Source organism: Enhydra lutris, unplaced genomic scaffold (genome assembly GCF_002288905.1).
Source record: "Enhydra lutris kenyoni isolate GAN:26980312 unplaced genomic scaffold, ASM228890v2 scaffoldscaffold37, whole genome shotgun sequence".
Classification (NCBI taxonomy): Eukaryota; Metazoa; Chordata; class Mammalia; order Carnivora; family Mustelidae; genus Enhydra; species Enhydra lutris.
Genome location: NW_019154121.1, coordinates 29702921 through 29714735, shown reverse-complemented (window position 1 = coordinate 29714735; position 11815 = coordinate 29702921).

Below are 11815 nucleotides of genomic sequence, written 5' to 3'. Positions count from 1 at the left end.
CAGACACATGGTCACGTCCTCTTCTCCTGCCACAACGTGGACCCGGTGTGACGATGGCGTCTCCCGGTCCCTGAACCTCAGGCTAAAGCTCATAAGGAGCCAGTCTAGGAACAAAGCTGTGGGGTAAACAGTGAGCCCTCCGGGTGGTGTTTACACTGAGGGTTTGGGGGTGAGTTAGCTGCCCTCAGCGCCCTGAGGGAGCTGCCCACACTCAAGGCGTCCTCCTCCCGCCCAGCACCCTTACGGAGTCCCCATGTGTTCTTCTGCTTGTAGACAGGATTTTTTCTAACCTTTCCACCGAAGGGTAAGTGGCCTGGGCATTTCCCATGTCAAGAAAAACCTGTCTTCAATGTAATTCATGACGCGCGTGCGGCACGCCGTCGTACGAATGTGCCAGACTTGACCCGAGCTGCTCCCTCCTGTGGGGTCTTTGGGTAGAACTACATATTGTCCTCAGGCAAGGCTCTTTGGTGGCCAACATGGGGATGTGACAGTCCGGAGAAGGCTGTCCTGAGTTACCCAACGTGCAGTACCTTTCATGCTGTCCATGAGCCGATCTAGGCTGACATCGTTCACGATGTAGGTCAGGGGAGCATTGCCAGGATAACTGGAATTTCACTACTTTTATGAAGAGCAATGATGCTGACCTTGACAAAGGATCCCTCCCTGAGTGAGTGATAAGACAGACAGCGTGTGGGCGGCTGGCCAGACACGGGGTCTGGTGGCTGGACGACATTCCCGGGTCCAGTCACCGTGAGACTTACTCAGGGGAGGAGGACAAGGGACGGGGCGTCGGGACAGCCTGACTCCTGGGGAGGTGGCTTTGGGGACCGAGAGCCGCGGTCGGAGGGTTTGAGCTGGGGGTGGGGGGTGGGCGCATTTCCAGGAAAGGTCAGAGGGACAAGGCTCTTCTTCATTTCTTGTCAGGACAGGATCAGAGCCTCGGGGCCGCCTGGTGGGGGGGGATCAGCTGTCCACTGTGGGGGGCCCAGTCTCCCTGCTCTCCAGTGGTAGGACCAGAGCTTTATTTTAATGGTTGAAATGGAGACATAGTTGACACATAACCCTGTATTAGTTTTAGACGTACCACATAATGATGTGATCACGTATCTTTTGGAAAATGATCACCGCAATGAGTTAATATCTATCCCCATGCGTAGTCCCAGATCTGTTCTCTTAGCCCCGCTTCAGGTGTACAGTGTTGTTAACTGGAGGCCCCGTGGCTGTATGGGCATCCCCAGGACTTGTCTTCTAACTGGGAGTTTTATCTTTAAACTTTTTGAGGCCTCCACCCATCCCTCCTCAGTGTCCCTCTGTGCTCAGTGGCCGGCTGGGAGCAGCACCAGACTCCCGGACCAGCCCGGCGGGGTGGCGGACGGCTCCAGAGTGTGGCCCAGGGCTCTGTGATTAGGTTCCTGTAGCTGGAGGTGTGTGAACCCCCATACTCGCTCTTCAGGACACACCCCACGTCCCCTCGCAGAGTGCCCAGGCTTCCCACCACACGGGGGTGCCCCTGGGACCCCGCCCTGACTCCACATCACCAGTCACTTCCCTCAGCTCTAATTTAGGGTTTAATCGAAGTCTCTTTGGTTGAAAAGAACCGACACCTCCCTGGGCGGCGTAAGCAGACAGTTGGGCATAAGGAAAGGAATTCCCTAGGAACCGAGGGCATGAAGCCTCGTCTCCGTCTCTCTGCATCTCTTCCTTTGCCTCCTATTTCTATGTCTCTCTGTCTCTGCTCTCCTCTGTGTCTCTGTCTGACTCCCTCTGAGCCCTGCAGACCTGCTCCCCCTGCTTGGCTATGACCTGCTACGTGGTGGCTGCCCAGCACGGGGTCCTCAAGCCGGAGCCCCCCACCCCCTGCCACGGTCTTCCAGGCAGTGCCCAGCACGCCAGGCCAGGAGGCACGCCCTGCTGTGGGAAGCAGTGGTCAATTCTGAAACCCCTTTATCAACCCGCCCCAGATAACATTACTCTGATTCGTTTTGTAGTCTGTAAGTATTGGCGGCTCCTTCTGTTTCAGAAACTCCAAAAAAAAAAAAAAAAAAAGGAAATACATAACACTCTCTTATTAAAAAAAAAGGGGGGGCCACAACAAAATACCAGGGCAGGGTGTCCAGGGCCCTCTGCCTGCGCCTGGTTTCCAGAACATTCTTTCAGAGGTGGAATCAGGTTGTCCTAACGTTTTCAGGTGACGTTATTCATGGCCACGCTTGATTCCTTCTAGGCACATTTGTGTAAACCCTTGCAGGTTGTTAGAGAGTGTGGGAGAGGCGGCTGGCCCCGAGCTTTCATCTGACTGCTTAATTGCCTTTGCTAATCACACTGAGATCAAGCAGATAAAAATAGCTTCCAGGGTCGGAGGGTGAGCGAGTCCCCCCCATGCCGGTCAGAGGGCGGTAGGGCTGAGGTCTCACGGCTCCGACTAGCAGGCCGAAATCCTCGCTCTAATTAAATAAGCTGACCTGGGCCACGGGAGCTACGCACACCTCATGACAGGAGGTTTTAGACCATTTACTCAGGGAGAAGCGGAAAGAAAGGAGGAAGCACACCTCTGAAAAGATGCCAGATTGTGTCCCGGAGTGCTTGGTTCCCAGGCAGAATGAGAAGGCTCCGACCGTCTCTGCTGTCTCTGTTTCTGTCTCCCTCCTTCCTCGCCCTCGCCTCTGCTCTCAGTGTTTTCTCTCAAAACTTCTGAATAAAGGGCTTCCAAGTATTGGCTAGTGCTTCTCGGTTTGGAATGTTCTGGTCGCCAGTCACTGGCCTGTAAACCTGACTTGAGACTCCTCCTCTCCTACAGGAAGGCCTCCAGGATTACTCTCCTCCCCTTCAGGCGAGCCCCGAGTTTCTGTCAGCGCTTGGGCAGTCAGCCGGGACGTCATTTTGCGCCGGCGGACAAATCCCCGGGGAACGCGTTTCAGAGGCTTCATTTGTACATATTTCAGCGCTGCAAGCAGACTGTGTACTACGTCAGGCTTGAAATGGTTTTCTTTGTTTCTTTGCCATTTCCCCGAGCTGAGCTCATGTCGCCTGTCACGTAGGCACCTTCTCCAGTAACCTCAGGATTCAGGTAAATGGTGTCATCATCTCCCAGCCCCCCAGGCTTCGAACCCACAAGCTCTGGAAAGCATCCTAGCCCTCGGGCATGCTGAGTTTGAGCCACAGCAGACCTCAGGCCGGCAGCCCAGCGGGATGTCACACCCCAGAAATGTGCAAAAGCGTCTGTGCCTCGCAGCTTCACAGAGCGGAGGGAGCTGTGGGGCCTGACTTGGGCCGAGGATGGGGCTGGGGGGTGGCTGGTCTGAAAGCTACCGTTGATCTCCCAGGACTGGGTGTCGGGGGCTCTGGGAGCCCCTGGGCAAGGTGCCTGGCCCTGCCACCCTGGGCCACCGAGGCTCCTCAGCTGTCCGAAAGGCTTAAAGGCACCAGCTCGCTGACCTCAGGCTGCCAGCAGGTCGCAGCGAGGAAGGGCTTTGCAAAAGAATCAGCCTTATAGACACTTAGGGTATCTTCTGGGCTTAAGATGCGTAGCTCTGAGTGAAATACCAGTACATTGGGAAAAGAAACCAGATTTAATTCCGTTATTCTTGTTCACCCCTGCTGGGGCCATCCTGAGACTCAGCCCGGCCATCCACACCCTCACGTGGGACGATGGGCTCTGGGCCCAGGCATCTCCTGACAGGCCTCTGGCAGCTGTGGGCGGGTGGCCCCCCCATGCCCCCGTCACCCCACCACGGGCAAATAGCAGCTGGCAAAGCCAGGTCACCGAGGAGCAGAGCAGGAGGGGCAAGGGTCGCAGGCGTTTTTCCAGAACATTTTGAACAAATTGAACATTTTGAACAAATTGAACCCCCAGAGCTGGCCCGTTGTGCAGGATGAGCACAAGGCAACAAGAAGAAGAAGTCACCACGGCCCCGGGCAGGTGGGCCCTCTGACGGGGTTCTGCAGCAGGGTGCGGCTCTGGGACTCCGGTCCTCCTCAAGCCACCCATAAGAGACCCGCCGGGAAGCTCAGAGCATCAAGCTCCTTCCGGAGGCTGCACGGAGACTCATGGGGCTCCAGGCCTCGCTGCCGGCTCCCCCTCCACATCCGCCCGTGGTGCTCGATGGCGCAGCGCGCAACGGCCCCCTCTGCCTTCTTCACCGGGCCTGCTCCTCTCTGTGGCCCAAGTCCCTTCTCTCCCCGGTGAGGACACCAGCTGTGGGGCTGGGGCCCGCCTTCATCCACACCCATCACTTGGTCACATCTGCAAAGAGCCCATTTTCAAATAAGGTCACGTTTGCAGGTTTTGGGGACTTGGACATAGCTTTGCGGGGGAGGGGGCAGGGCACGGTTCCAGCCACCAGGCTGGGATCTGGGCTCACGATCTTGGACATCAACATCTGATAGAGACAGATGAGGCTGACACAGCCCTTTGATTCCTGGTGTCTGGGGACCCAGAGACGAAAAGACACAGTCCTGCCCTCAAAGGATTCATGGCCTTTCTGACCCATGACCTCACGAACCGAGTGTCTGGGGTGGGGGGTGTTCAGTGTGCACAGGGGGAGAAGGAGCGGGTCCAGTTGCCCCCATCTGTGCTGACTCCCCAAAATTAGAAACAAGTGGCAAGTGGGCTCCTCATGGACCAACACTTATCACTAAGGACCTACTATGTGCACAGTTAAGGGTGTCACTGGCCTTGGTGACTACATCTAGTCAAGCCCCAGAATTCATGTGGAGAATCGTCACAAGATGCCTTGTGCTGTGAGCTCTGTGGGGACCAGGCTTGTAGAGTGTGCTGTGCACTGAGCAAGTCGACTGGAGAGAACTCTGGATGGAGTAGCTAGACAAGCCTAAGTCACATGGTAGTTACACAAGCTGAACAAATAAGATTAGTTTATGGATTTTTTTTACCTCGATAAGAAAGTTTTAAAAATAAGATGGATTGAGACCTAAAGATAGAATGTGACCTTAGTGTAGAGTTGCGCATTTTTATGATTTTCTCTATTTTCTTTTTGAAGTTTTTTAAAAAAAAGATTTTATTTATTTATTTGAGAGAGAGAGAGAGCGAGCAAGCACAAGCAGGGGGAGGGAGGGGCAGAGAGAGAGGGAGAAGCAGACTTCCCATTGAGCAGAGAGCCCTATGCGGGGCTCCATTCCAGGATCCTGAGATCATGACCTGAGCCGAAGGCAGAGGCTTTAATCCACTGAGCCACCCAGGCGCCCCAATTTTCCCTATTTTCTATAAGTGTTTTGTCCACAGCTAATACAATGCCAACTCTTTTAAGGCAAACTCATTATGGAGACTTCCCAAAGTCATTGGACTCTGTTTTCGTAGAAACAGAGCTCTGGCGGCCACAGCTGACCTGTTGTTTAATCAAGTTGCACAGTGTGATAAGTGTTGGGAACAAACGTGACTGGGAGGCATGTTCGGGAGCAGGGGAAGGGCGTGCCGGCTGGCCCCTGGCACTCCCGGGGCGCCCTCCCGCTGAACATGAATCTCTCAGGGAGGCCTTTTGATTAGCCGATAACCAACCCCCAGCCTCTCACTTCTGTAAATCTGCACGTTCTTTTATCTTAACTTTGCAAAACAGCTTTTGTGGAAGGCTCCAGGCTCCCCTGGTGACCCCGCTGTGTGTGGGCTGAGAGGCAGAAGCTGCCTTCCCGGGGAACTGTGATGGGGCCTCTGCTGAATCCCGCATGTTGCCTCAGTTTACCTCCGGTAAGTGGGATTTGAGCACTGCCCTACCACAAACAACTCTGGGGGTACTTGGTGAGAGATGGGCCTCCCCCAGGGGCGCCTGGCCTGCGGGGCCGCCTGGAGAAACCGTGTTTGCAGCAGGAAGGTCACAGCCCCTGTGTCCAGGTGGGCAGGGCGAGGACTCCGCACAGAAACAGAGTCTTCACGTCCTGTCCCTACTGCCAGCGGGGGGTGGGGGTGGGGGGAGGAGTGAGAAGAGAGAGAAACACAGATCAAACCCAGGACTAACGGCTCGGAGCACCCCCTTGATCCGGCCCCCATCCGGGGCTTGTCCCCCATCCCTAGGCTCTCCGTGGCCCCACACCCGCAGCGGCGCTCAGGTCACAGAAGTGTCAGGAGCACAGCTGTGGTGTGAGGTACTGTCAGGGCCTGGATTAGGCACCTGCGTTCGCACGTGGACACCCTCGCCCCCCCATACCTCTGATCGTGACCTCATCTGGACTCAGGATCTTTGCAGGCAAGGAGTTACGAGGAGGCACAGTGGCTTTGGGTGGCCCTAACTGAGGTCTAGCGAGCTGACGTGCCAGGTAGGTGTGGATGCCCATGTCAGCGAGGTGTGAGGACGAGCCCGCCCTGCCCGCACCCCGATCTCGGGCTTCCAGACTCCAGACTGGGAGGAGGTACGATTCTGCTGTGCACCCCCCGGGCTGCATATTCATGGGGGAACCTCAGCCGAGTAGGACACACGCAGCACAAACTCACACGTCTCCACCCCAGGAGGCCGCACCACCTGTGACTGTGAACCCAGAGTCAGGACATCAAAGTTGGCTATTAACATGCAAGTGTGGTTTGAGAGGACGCGGACCGGGAGCGTCAGTAACTCGCAATTTGGCATGGGAGACAGCACAGCCCAGCGACTGAGAGCCTGGCGCCTGGCTGCCTGTGGGTCCTGGCTCCGTCCCTTCCCAGCTATGTGACCAGCGGCAAGTGCCTTAACCTCTCTGGGCTTCCCCCCTCAATGGGAGGTAATAAATAATGCTCACCTCACGGCATTACATGGAGGTCAACTGACTTAATATTTGCAAACGGCTTAGAACAGAGCCTGGGAAGCGGAAAGCCAGGTGTGTTTGCTGTTCTCTCCCTCACCGGAGAGGCCCACAGGCAGGTGCGGAGGAATGGAAGGTGCTGGTTTGTCGTGGGGGCAGGGACAGAGCTGCGATCCGGAGCTCGCCTGGACCCCGCCACACTCTCAGGTGTTGGGAGGACGCACGGAGCCATTCTTCCGGTGAGTCACACCTGTGGATATCTGCGACGTCAGCAGTTACTGATTAGAAACGCTCTGTATTGGAAAACAAAACCAAAAACATTTAACCATATTTATTAATTCATTTAGAAATAGCGAGGATAAATCTGTTATGTTTTAACATACATATTTCAGGGCAAACAGCCGTCTTTATGTTTCTCTAAATCCCTTTGCTGACTGGTTAAGCTGAAGATGCTGGGCTTTCCTGTCCGCTTCTGCCACTCTTCTGTTAGGACATGTTTTGGTTGAAGAAGATGAAGAAACTCGTGCTGTTCACACACATGTGGCTGGGCAGGAAGGAGCTTGTGGGGCCCCCCGGGATTCTCGGGAGCCTTCCACCCCCACGCAGCCTGACCGCAGAACTGCGCCCCTGACCAGGTCTCTCAGATGCCCCAGGGACAGCAGTGACAGCCTCCCACGCCAGACTCCCTGTGCGTGCCGACCCAGGCTGTCCTCCCTGCAGCTTTGAGTCCTGTGTAGACAGACGGCGCTCGTGGCGAAGCCCACTCACTCTGGAGACCTGTTCCATTACCCCAGATGCAGTCCGGTGTCTGAGAACCCAGGGGATCACCCCGATCAGGCTCTCGGTGGCCAAGAGAGGTCATGTCGCATCTCTGCTGACACAGGGTCAGAGGCCGGGGAAGCCTCAGGCTTCAGATTCATGAGTGCGGCCCAGCTCACCCCAGGGTGAGCTCCAGAGAAACGGAGCCTGTGGGAGATACAGACACATACACGCGTGCACGTGAAGAGTGGGCTCATGTGACTACAGGGGCTGGCAAGTCCCACAAGCGGCCAGCTGGAGAGCCAGGAGGCCAGTGGGGGCGGCCGAACACCGATGTGCCAGTTGGGGAGGGCAGTCAGCTTTTCTCAGTGCACACATTCAAATGCCAACCTCATCCAGAAATACGCTCACTGAGGACACCCAGAGTGCTGTCAGAGCCAATGTCTGGGCACCTGGGGCTCAGGCACGTTGGTTCGCGAACTTGACCGCTGTGCCCAGTGAAGGCTGTCTAAGTCTGTCCCTTGACCACAGAGCGTGCGGAGAGTCAGTGTTGAGGAAGGGCTGCCACCCTGGGAAGCGGGAGAGCCCGTCCCAGCCCCATCTCTGTCCTCTGTAGGTGGAGAGGCTCAGCCTCGCTGACCTCCCGGCTCTCCCCTCCCATGATACGACCCCAGAACACCTTGCAGGGTCCGGTTGCAGCAGGTGGCGTTGGTGCTGGCCCTCCAGGGTGGGACATGTGCAGGTTTGGGTATGAGAGACGCACGGGCTCCTTCGGCCTGTGAGGCATGGCAGGGGCCCCCCCATTCTCCCCGCAGGGCCTCACCCATGGAAACCAGAGCCCCCTCATCTCCTCAGTCCCAGTTTTAAGACCATCTGATGGTTTTCATCACTCCCCCCAGAAATTTGCTCCCGGGCAGTACTAGCCGAGATCAGTGTAACTATGTTTCGTCCGTCCAAAGGGAGAAACCATGTTTCATTCTCTTTACGTTGCCGTTCACCAGCCCGAGCCAACAGACCCGCGACTACGTGCCGTGCAGCCGTCCGACATCGGTGTTGGACCTGGGAACCATGCGGGACCCAGGAGCCCTTCCTGCCTGCGAGCGCCGTTCTCTTCCCCAGGCCGCTTGCTTACGGGCTGGAAGTGGAAGAAAGTCCAAGCAGATACCCACGTCAGTGGAGAAGCACATCAAGCTTTATTGACTTAAGAGGTAAATATTGATGCAACTTAAATACCAAATCAATATTTACCTCAAGGGACAATACAGCCTGAAGTTGAAGTTGGGGTTGTGCGCCCTGCAAGCTCTTTATCTGGAGATTCCCGGTGCCTCCGTCAGAAGTGGGGCGCGAAACGGGAAGACGTGGTGACCGGAGGTTTCTAGTGGCGCTGAGGCTGAGTGCTGGCGACAAGGGCACATTGCCAAGGGAATCCACCAGCATCAAGCCTGACTCAGAGTTTGGAAACTGCGTGAGCAGATCAGAGCAAGCCAGGACCCTGATTGCTTAGGCTTTCAGCGGGGAGTTCACCTGAGAGGAGACAGAATCGCAGCCAAACTGCCGGCCTGGTCCTGTCGGCCGCCGCTGGTTCCAAGCGTTGGGCACTGTGCAAAGCACTGTTCCTGACCTCCGCACCTGTGGCTCTCATGGTGGCCCTGTGTGCTGGGGGCCCGAGACTCTGCTGCGTGTCCCCTCCACCAGCTGCTCAGCTACAGGGAACCAGCGTCAGTGGGGACCAAAGCGACACTGATGTCTTTTCAGAAAGACAAGCGGCAGAAGTGTGGGGGCTTAAGGAAGGACGCCCAGGGAAAAGAAACTTAAAGTGAAAGTGGCAGTTCCTTCCGTGATCTCCCCCACCGTGGTTGGGGAAGAGGTGGGCTTTTGCAGGGCTTGCCCTTCGCCCGTCTACCTGTGCCCCTGGGAGTGTGTCCACCAGCCTGCCCCACCCCCACCGGCAGGGGACGCCTCGGGAACCTGACCCCAGGGAGGTGCTCTCTCAAGGTCACGGATGGTTGCAGGTTCCCAGCTGTAAGTGCTGCACATTCCCCACCACAGTCGTGCGTTAGTCCGCTGGGGACAGGGCCACCTGCCTGAGAGCGACCTCCAGGAGCCGTGACAGTGTCCCAGGCGTGTGCGGAGGGGCGCTCCGGGAACCACGGTGCCTCCTGTCGTCCTGGCAGAAGTGGGCTTTCCCCATGGGCTGTCCCAGACTCATTTCTGATTCCTCCACAACCGGGTCCCCTCCCGAGTCCCCTGCCAAGCTCTGAGCTCTTGGACATGTGTGTCCAGCAGAGGCCCCTGGAGCTGCCACGTACAGACACAGGGCCCGCGACCGACGGAACCCTGGTCTGCAGCACGCAGCCCGGCGTCGGCACCACTCACCACCCTCGCGCGCCCACCAGGGCTTCCAAGGCCCCGGGCAGCCCACCTCCCGGCCTCAGACTCCTGCCGCTGTGTAGGGCCTCCGTCTCCCAAAAGCCCCCCAGCCAGCCAGCCCGGCCTCCTCGGGCTTTCACATCCCTGCCTTCTTTAGAAAGGAGTCTGGGGGCGCCTGGGTGACTCGGTTGAGCATCTGACTCTTGATTGTGGCGCAGGTCTCGATCTCAGGGTCCTGAGTCCAAGCCCCACACCGGCCTCTGACTTATATTAATAAAAATTAAAATTAAAAGAAGAGTCTGGGTAATAAAGGAATAAATCCCACTGTACAAAAATGCACACAGGAAGAAGTAGGTCCTCCTCCCCACCTCCTGTCCACTCCCCTCCCGGATGTCCCCCCATAAACCCTGGCCAGTGGGCTGTGAGGACCCCTGCACGTGCAGGGCTACGGCTGAACGAATGATTATTACCGTTTCTCTGACTTCACATGGGAGGGTCGAGCTGTACGCGCTGGTCTGCAGCTGGTCTGTTTAACGTGACGAGGGAACGTGGGTGCAGCAGACCCTGTGGCCTCGTTCACGGCTGGACGGGGTCGGTGGCTGCCGCTCTCATGGTTTGTGGTCTCGGGACCCCCGCACACTCTTAAAATAATCATTGATGACCCCGAAGACTTTCGCTGGTGTGCATTACGTCTGCTGACACCTGCCATACTGGAAATGAAAACTGGGAAATTAAACGCATTTTAAAAGAAAAATAACCCCGTTACACGTTAGTATGTGTAATAGGTTCATACGAAAAATAACTATGCCAGAACAAAAGCTGTTGTGAAGAAGACTGGTTTCACACTGTCGTGGGCGGCTGGGTTCTCGGGTCTGCTGCTGCCTTCCCCCTGCGCCGGTATCCTGTAGCCGCTGGAAATGAGGCAGAAAAGGGCAAATGCTGTGCTCCTGTTAGGATAACAGCTTCAAGCTCACAGCCCCCTAGCAGGGCCTCGAAGCCCCCCAGGGCCCTGGACCTCACTGTGACGGCTGTTTTCCACAGCAGGGTGTCACACGTCTGTAGTGTTTGCGTCTCTGTTGCGTCTCTGTTGCTTCTGTTTGTAGTATTTGCGTCTCTCGATGAACGTGCCTGATCCCTGCTTCTGAGCTCCGACGACGTCCCGGGCACCGTGGCGCAGGGGGCATTGCAAGGGAGGCCAGGGCCTGTCCCCTGAGCATCCCCCTGGTGGGGGCCACTCACAAAACAGGCCAATGAAGGGAACAGAGAGCTAATTTTAGGTGGTGATGAATCCTGTGGGGGAGAAATACCAGCAGGTAAGTAGAAATTGAGGGCTGTGCGCCCTTACTTTAGACTCTGTTCAAGGAAGGTCTGCTGGTGCGGGGTCAGTGGGGAGGAGCCTGGGTGGGGGGGAGGGCAGAGCCCAGAGTGCATGCCTGGGGCAGGAGCAAGCCTGGCCCACATGGGGACCGGGGACCCGGGCTGTGTGGGGACCAGGGCTGCGTGGGGACCGGGGCTGCATGGGGACTGGGGCTGTGTGGAACTGGGCTGCGTTGGGATCAGGGACCAAGGCTGCATGGGGACCAGGAACCGGGACCGCTTGGGGACCAGGGGCTGCATGGGGACTAGGGACTGGGGACTGAGACCACATGGGGACTGTGGCTGTGTGGGGATGGGGGCTGCGTGGGGACCAGGGACTGTGGCTGTGTGGGGACCAGGTCTGCATGGGGACTGGGGCTGCGTGGGGACCGGCCACTCAGCTGGGAGGTGACCAGGGCAAAGCCTCGGGGTGTTATCCCACGGGAGACAGAGCTGCTTTGGTTGGCTCGGAGTGCAGGACCTGATACCATGGCCTGGGGGCCGCAGCCACAGAGATGCTCCCGTCTGAGGCTAGTTCTCAGTGTGGGCAGTCCTGGGTCAAGGTGCCGGCTGGTTAGGGTCTGTGGGGACTCCTCCCAGCCAG